The following is a 7,544-nucleotide window of genomic DNA, read 5'->3' on the forward strand; positions in this document are numbered from 1 at the left end:
CAGTGCATACTGCATTTCTGTAACTTAAAATGAAGTCCTAATATACATGTTTAACACAGAAAAGTTAGAAAACACAAACACACACACACAAAAAATCCACAAACCTCCAACTACATATAACCAATATTAATTTTTTAAGAGGTGGGGTCTTGCTTTGTTACCAAAATACTTATAGTCATTTTGAAATGGTTCTAACATTTCCATTATATTTTGAGTAAATTTATGTCTTGATGGTGTATTTATTTTCTAAATAAAGGTCTTCCTCAAGTTTTCACAGGCTCAGACTTTCCAGCTCCTTCCCCAGTAGTTTGGGGTATGCCACTCCTATTTATAGAGCCCTTAGGCCCAAATTCAGGGATCAAGTGATCCCATCCCATATTCCCAAGTAGCTGGGGCTACAAGCACACATCACCATATCCAACTATCACTATGTAATTTCTGGTATCCAAATTTTCACTCTTTCTATATACATTAATATAATTAGGATTAAAATCTCTAAATTTTAATGTGAATGTTTATCCTATTCAAATCTAAATGGCATATTCTTTCAACCTGAGGAATTTAGTTTTTCTATAATGCTGATAAATTCTCACTCATTATCTCTTTCAATATGGTTTATCCAGCATTCACATTATTTCCTCTTCAGAACTCCCAGTTTTACATAAGTTGGTGCTTCTCAACTTAAAATTATATCCTTTAATTTCTCTGATTTCTCTGCGTCATATCTGAATAAACTACTTTCTTCCAATTCATTAATTTTCCTTTCAAATACATCTGGTCTAGAGTTAAATATTTTTTGTTTCAATTTCATTAAGTTCCATTTTTTTTTTCTTTTATAGAGCTATCTATTTCAAATCTACCTATTTTTTTGATTCATAAAAATTTTTTTGATGACTTTTTTTCCTTGAGACAGGGGCTCACTATGTTGTCCAGGTTAGTCTTGAACTCACGGACGGGCCCAAGCAATCCTACCGCCTCGGCCTCCTGAGTGGCTGGAACTACAGACCTATGTGCCACCCCACTCAGCTGGGCACTACTTCTTTTATCTTTTTTGAAAGATCCTTAAAATATTTACAGTCATTTAGAAATGGTTCTACTATTTCCATTACAGTTCTGAGTTACTTTATCTTCTGGTGCATTTATTTTCTAAGTAAAGGTCTTCCTCAGGTTTTCACAGGCTGACTTCCCCAGTAATTTAGGGTAGGCCACTCCTATTGTAGAGCCCATGACCAGTGCTCTTGCATTAGGTGATAGTGGGGAAATTTCAGTTCCTGACTCTAAGCCACTTGGCAGCTAGGCCATTTCTGTGTCTTCCATAGCTTTTTAAAGCAATAGCCTGAAGCAAATGAGTTCAGCCTTCTTTCAACCCAAGCCACCACAGCTCCAAGTTTCATCCAGGATATCTGGCTCCAGTTCCCTGCACAGAGTTATTTCCACCAGCTACTGAACCCAGAATCTTAACTGCATATTTCTTTTTCCATGTTAGTTCCTGGAGATGTTTATCTTGTTGAATATATATCTTTTCCTTTTCTTTTTAACTTCATTATTTCTACATTTGGAGCAGAGTAAACAGCCAAGCAGGATAAACAATACCATAACAATAAGAGATAACACTTATTGAACACTTACACTTGCCAGTTTTACATTTATTTTCTTCATAAATCCCTCTCAATAATCTTATGAGGTAAATACTCTTATCATACCCATTTTATAGGTGAAAAATCAGAGACATGAGGCAAGCAGACAAACTTCCCAAGATCTCCAGCTAATAAGGACCAAGAGTCAAACCACAGGTCTAATTCCAAAGACTGTTCTTAAACACTGGCTTCCATCCTGACTAGAAAGCTCTTTATAACTTTTTTCTTTCTTTCTTTCTTTTCTCTCCCACTTAACTGTGAACATTTTTGCACACAAGCAGAATTTTAATTGACAGAAGAAAAGTGGAGCCACATTCCAGGTTGAAAAAAAGCATTTCAGCTTGATGTTTTATTTAGTGTTACACAGTCTAGGCCTACACCTAAAACCAGAAATAGAGTCTTCAATCCCTAACTTTTTCCTAGAGCCCTTCCCACCTTTCCTGAGCACCAAGCACTTCCATGCAGTCCATGGGAGGCCCAAACCATCCATGCAAGCTTTCCTCTGGCTTTGTCTCCACTACCCTCACTCTGCCCTAATATATAATACCCAGAAAAGGAACTTAAGACATTCATACAAAGTAACTCAGGTGGCTTTTTTAATTCATTCACAGCCCAAAACCTTAATGTAATTTGTGAATATAAGGCATGCAATACCATCCAAAAACAGCCATCAATTTTAAGCTTCAGTAATAAAAATATAGGGCTTATAAAAGTGAACATTATCATTTCCATTTCATGCAACAAATATTAAACAAATAGCTCTTAAGGACCAGGCACTGTACAACACACTAGGGACAAAACCATCATACTTTCTCTTTACTAGTCAGCCCTTAGTTTCCTTTTAATCCTCACCACTTGGGCCTAGGTTAGTACTTGGATGAGAAGAAGGGATTACTGAAATTGTTGCTAAATCACTTAATAATGGACCGTCCTTAGAATTTTAAAACACAGGGTCCAGAGTGAGGTGAGGGATGAAAGAAATTAATAAAAGAGAGACACAGAAGTGAAACACGTAGGAAGCTGTGTTGGGGAAAAAAAAAACTCAGTATTTGCTGATTGAAAATTGTGGCCTGTTTATTTTCAGTATTATTAAAGAGATATGACTCTTGAACATCATTAATTGCTAATGTCAGAGGTAGTAAGGAAGTAGGCTCTTAGGATTCAATCCTTCCTAATATCAACTTCACAGATCAAAAATATTTGCTATGATGAATAAGTAGAACTGTGCCTAAAGAAAATAAGGCAGGGCTGGGGGTGTGACTCAGTGGTAGAGCACTTGCCTAGCATGTGTGAGACACTGGTTCAATTCTCAGCACCAAATATAAATTTAAAAAGTCTATTGATAACTAAAAAAATATTTTAATTTTTTTTTTTTTTTAAAAGAAGATAAGGTAGGTTGAGCATGGTGACACACACCTATAATCCCAGCTACTTGAGAGGCTAAGGCAGGAGGATCACAAGTTCAAGGCTGGTCTGGGCAAATTAGTGAGGCCCTATCTCAAAATAATAAATAAAAAAGCTCTGGTAGAGCAGCCCTGGGTTTAATCCCCAATACCACCAAACAAATTAAAAGGAAAAGGAGGAGGAGGTGGAGGAAGAAGAGAAAAAGAAGACAGAACTTGAAACTGGAGGTGAAGAGACTAGTTAGAAAGACAGTACAAAATCTAAGCAAAAGATAAAGTCTAAACTATGGAGAAAAGGAGGCTAATGATGCCACTAACAAACGCTGAAATTAGGGGAAAAGGTGCAGATTTAAGCTAATAGATGGATTTAGTTGGTTTTGACTTTGAAGATCAGTAAGTTACTCAGAAGAGCAGTTAAAATTAGGCTGTTCAACCTAAGAGACACAGAGATAGAAAGATCACATGTCAAAATGCCCAATATGAAGCCTAGGCCCTCTACCTTTTCTGCTCCAGTCAGGCCAAAACATCTGCAGTTCCCCAAAGAGGAAACTTTCTACCAGTTCTGTCTCCAAACTAACTTTCCTATAAAGGCAGATACCCTACTTCACACTTAGTTCTAACTTCCAGTCATCTTTAATAATGCTCCAGGAGGCTCAGTTGTAGAACACTCACCTGGCATGCATGAGGAACTGGGTTCAATCATCAGTACCACATAAAAAAATAAATAAAAAATAAAGGTATTGTGTTAAAAAAAATGCTCCAGGAATCAATTTCCCAAACCCCACTTAATTCCAAATAGGAGGGTGGAACCTGGTCTTACTCTTTAAACCCAGTTTTTAGTACCATGCCTAAAATAGCATGTACTTGAAGGACAGAGTGAAAGAACAGATTTGGCATGTGCCCAATAAGCCTTGGAAGGCGTTGTATCCTTGTAGAGGTGACCACAGAAGAAATGAACTTAGATAGATTTCCAAGGGGAAAAAAAAGAAATCTAAGTAGTCCTAAATATAGGTAATCATCAAGGAGTATCTTCACTTAGGGAGTATTTCCCAAAAATGAATTTTCCCCTTTTTCAGCCTTATCTACTTCACCTGTAACACAAGAACCATTACTCCTATCTCATAATTGTTGGGAAAATTAAATATAATAACCTATCTAAGACACCTAGTATGTCTGGCACTCCATTACTGAACCCCTCTCCCCAAATCCAGCTGAAAATATATTAAAGTCTTTCTTTGCAATTTTAGCAACTGCTGTACCCTGAAAAGCAACCCAGCCTTTCTAAAACAAAATATATATGAAAAAGAGAGGCTACTCTTATCTGATGCTCTCCCTCAGAGTTTTCTAACCTCAACAATCTTAACAATCATGGTCAAACAATTCTCTATTGTAAGGGGATGTCCTGTGCATTGTAGATGGTTACCAGCATCCTTAAAATCTATCCACTAACAAGGCACAGTGGCATGCATTTGTAGTCCTATCAACTCAGGAGGCTGAGGCAGGAAGATTGCATTTTCAAGGCCATCCTGAGCAATTTAGCAAGACCCTGTCTCAAAATAAAAAGTAAAAAGGGCTGGTATTATAGCTCAGTGGTAAAGCACACCTGGTTTCAATTCCTAGTATGGAAAAAAAAAAAAAAAACACTAGTAACACTCACCACCAAAAATGTCTTCAGGGGCTGAGGATGTAGCTCAGTGGTAGAACGCTTGCCTAACACATGTGAGGCACTGGCTTCAATCCTCAGCACCATATAAAAATTAATTAATTAATTTAGAAAAGTGTCTTCAGTCTTTGCCAAATTTCCCCTTGGAGACAAAATTTCCCATGGTTGAGAACTATTGCCCTGGAGCTAACTGAAATTCTCACAATACCTAAATTCTTTATCTGACACAAATAAATCTCACTGATTTACTTGTTCCCAGCTGGGCATGGTGGCAAACACTTTTAATCATAGCTACGTGAGAGGCTGGGGCAGGATAATTACATTTGGAGGCCAGCCTGGGCAATTTAGCAAGACCATGCCTCAAAATGAAATAAAAAAGGGCTAGGAATATAACTCAGAGGTAGAGCAGTTGCTTAGCATGTATAAAGCCTTGGATTAATTCCCCAATACCACAAAACAAAAAAGATTCTATACTGACTAACTGAGTCTACACATTAATTTACACCTAGAGGATAGTGGTGGATGCCTGTAATCTGAGATTTGGGAGGCTGTGGCAGGAAGATCACAAATTCTACACCTGCCTCAGCAACTTGATGACCTTGTGTCTCAAAATAAAAAAATTTGAAAGGACTGGGGATAAAGCTCAGTGGTAAAGCACCCCTGGGTTCATCCCCTATACCAAAAATAAATATAATGTTTAGAATGTGTAAGTCATTCTCCTTAACAGTCAAAACTGGTAGCTATCCCTTATCTGTTAAGCAACTTGTCATAGAGTTATTCAGTATAACTCAATGCACTATTACACTGCAAACCTGAAGCCAAACCAATACAGTAAAAAAGAACGGCCAATACCAAATTCAAATTTGTCCCAGTACTCAAAATGTCTAATCACTAGGTTAATATTGTATAAAGTGAATACTTTAGTTATCTAAAGAATTTTATGAGGGTTATAATAGACACTAAAGACATATCTGTGCTTGTTTTCTTATTGATAAAATGGAGACAATTATAGTGTCTACCTTATAAAGGCTGTCATGGAATTAAGCTAAAATATGTGAAAATGCCAAAACAGTACCTGGTATATACATATTTAAGTATTAAACATTATTATTTATCATTATTTTAAAAGATGCACAAGCAAATACTATCTTGTATATTTATATAAAAGTAGGCACAGTAGAATCAAATAACAAAGATGCCCTGACTTCATATTTGTGTTCTTCAATATTTCATCTGGGCTTCACTATTCTCATATGTAAAATGGGAGTAATTCTTGTCTTAAATTATAGTGTTGTCCAACAAGATTAAATAAATAGGAAAACACTTTGAAGTCGCTCAACATTATATATAAAGTATTGTTTTTACTAAGACAAAATCGAAAGGCTGTATGATTAGTAGAATCATAGGGAAAAGATGCATCTGTCTTCCAATTTGGAAGCTTGGTGAAAGAGGTGCCTTTTAAGCAAGCATTCTAATAAAGCACTGAATGGAGAAAGTGCTCGCCTTAAACTCAGGTAGATCTGATTCTAATGCCCTTGCGTTATTCTACCTTAAAATGGTTTGGAAGCTTAAAACAGAAATAGAACATCCTAAGTTATTTTAAAAGTTTTATGGTCTTGATATAAGGTAGGAATACATTAAAAGCACTGATAGGGATTTGGTCATTCTCCATTCAAAACAACATGAACACACAACCAAACCCCTAAGTGACCTTTTCTTTTCAATTGTGAATAATTCATTCTGAGATGAAGAAGAGTGATGCAGGAAGAAATGGATAATCAGCAGTGTCCCCAAGGTTTTAAATGTGTGATGTCTATTTTTGGACCCAGAAAAAAAATCACGGCCTTCCAATGAACATTTCAAAATCATCAAAGATTTGCGTGCTGCGTTTTATTCTTATTAGGAAGAAATGTTTTAACAAAGAATTTTTTATGAGTAAAAGTTGCAACATCAATCACGTAAGAGGCAGGTATTGGGGGCAGAACTGTCTCCGATGCTGCCAAAAGAATGCAAATAAAAAAGAAAAATCAACCTTTCCTATACATTCAGCCAAATGCCGCCCCCGCAAGGCCTGGGAGCTGGGTTCTGGGTCTGGATCCCTGGTAAAGGGTCTGCAAAGGCGCCGACTTTCAGAGTGTGTAACTGCGAAAAAAAAAACCCCAACACTTTCCGAAAAGTCCCCCAAAATACTATCTTTGCTCTAAGGTAGGGAAGGCGCTGGCCGTTTCGCCGCTTTCTCCTTGCCAAGAGAAGATAGCAGCGGCGGACAGTGCTCCAGACTGGTACTCTGGGGGCGCACCAGCCCAGTCCGGGCGGACTCGCACGTGGCGCCGGCAGGAGGATAGGCCCCTTGGCCGGCTGCTTTCGATTGGTCAAGGGCTGCCAGAGCAGAGCCGCACCTGAGTAAGAGGAGACTGAGCCAAACTGAGAAGGCGCCAGGCGAGAGGTCGTGGCCAAAAGAGCAACTCCCAGAGGAGCAGGTCCTGCTTATTGGCCCCATGCTGGGAGAACGACAGAAGCCAGCGTGGGTGCTGGCGCAACCCCACGTAGGTCCCGGCCTGCGGCAAGCGCCGTCACCCTCCTCCCCACATCAGGCAGCGCTCACCTCAGCGCTTGCGGCGCCTCCACCTTCAGCTTTTTGGGCTTCGGTTCTTCCTCAGCTGCTGCCATGTTCGTACTCCCACCTTACTTAGACTCCACCGCACGCCCCGCCCCTCAGCTACCTAGCTCCGCCCCCTCTTCGCATCACCGCCTTCTCTCCCCTAAACCCCGCCCCCCGACTCCGCCTATTTTGGGACTCTTGGGTTCAAAACCATTGGCTCTACCTTCTCAGCCCCACAG

The sequence above is a fragment of the Spermophilus citellus genome (assembly GCF_964194105.1).
Source record: "Spermophilus citellus genome assembly, contig: SCAFFOLD_180, whole genome shotgun sequence".
Classification (NCBI taxonomy): domain Eukaryota; kingdom Metazoa; phylum Chordata; class Mammalia; order Rodentia; family Sciuridae; genus Spermophilus; species Spermophilus citellus.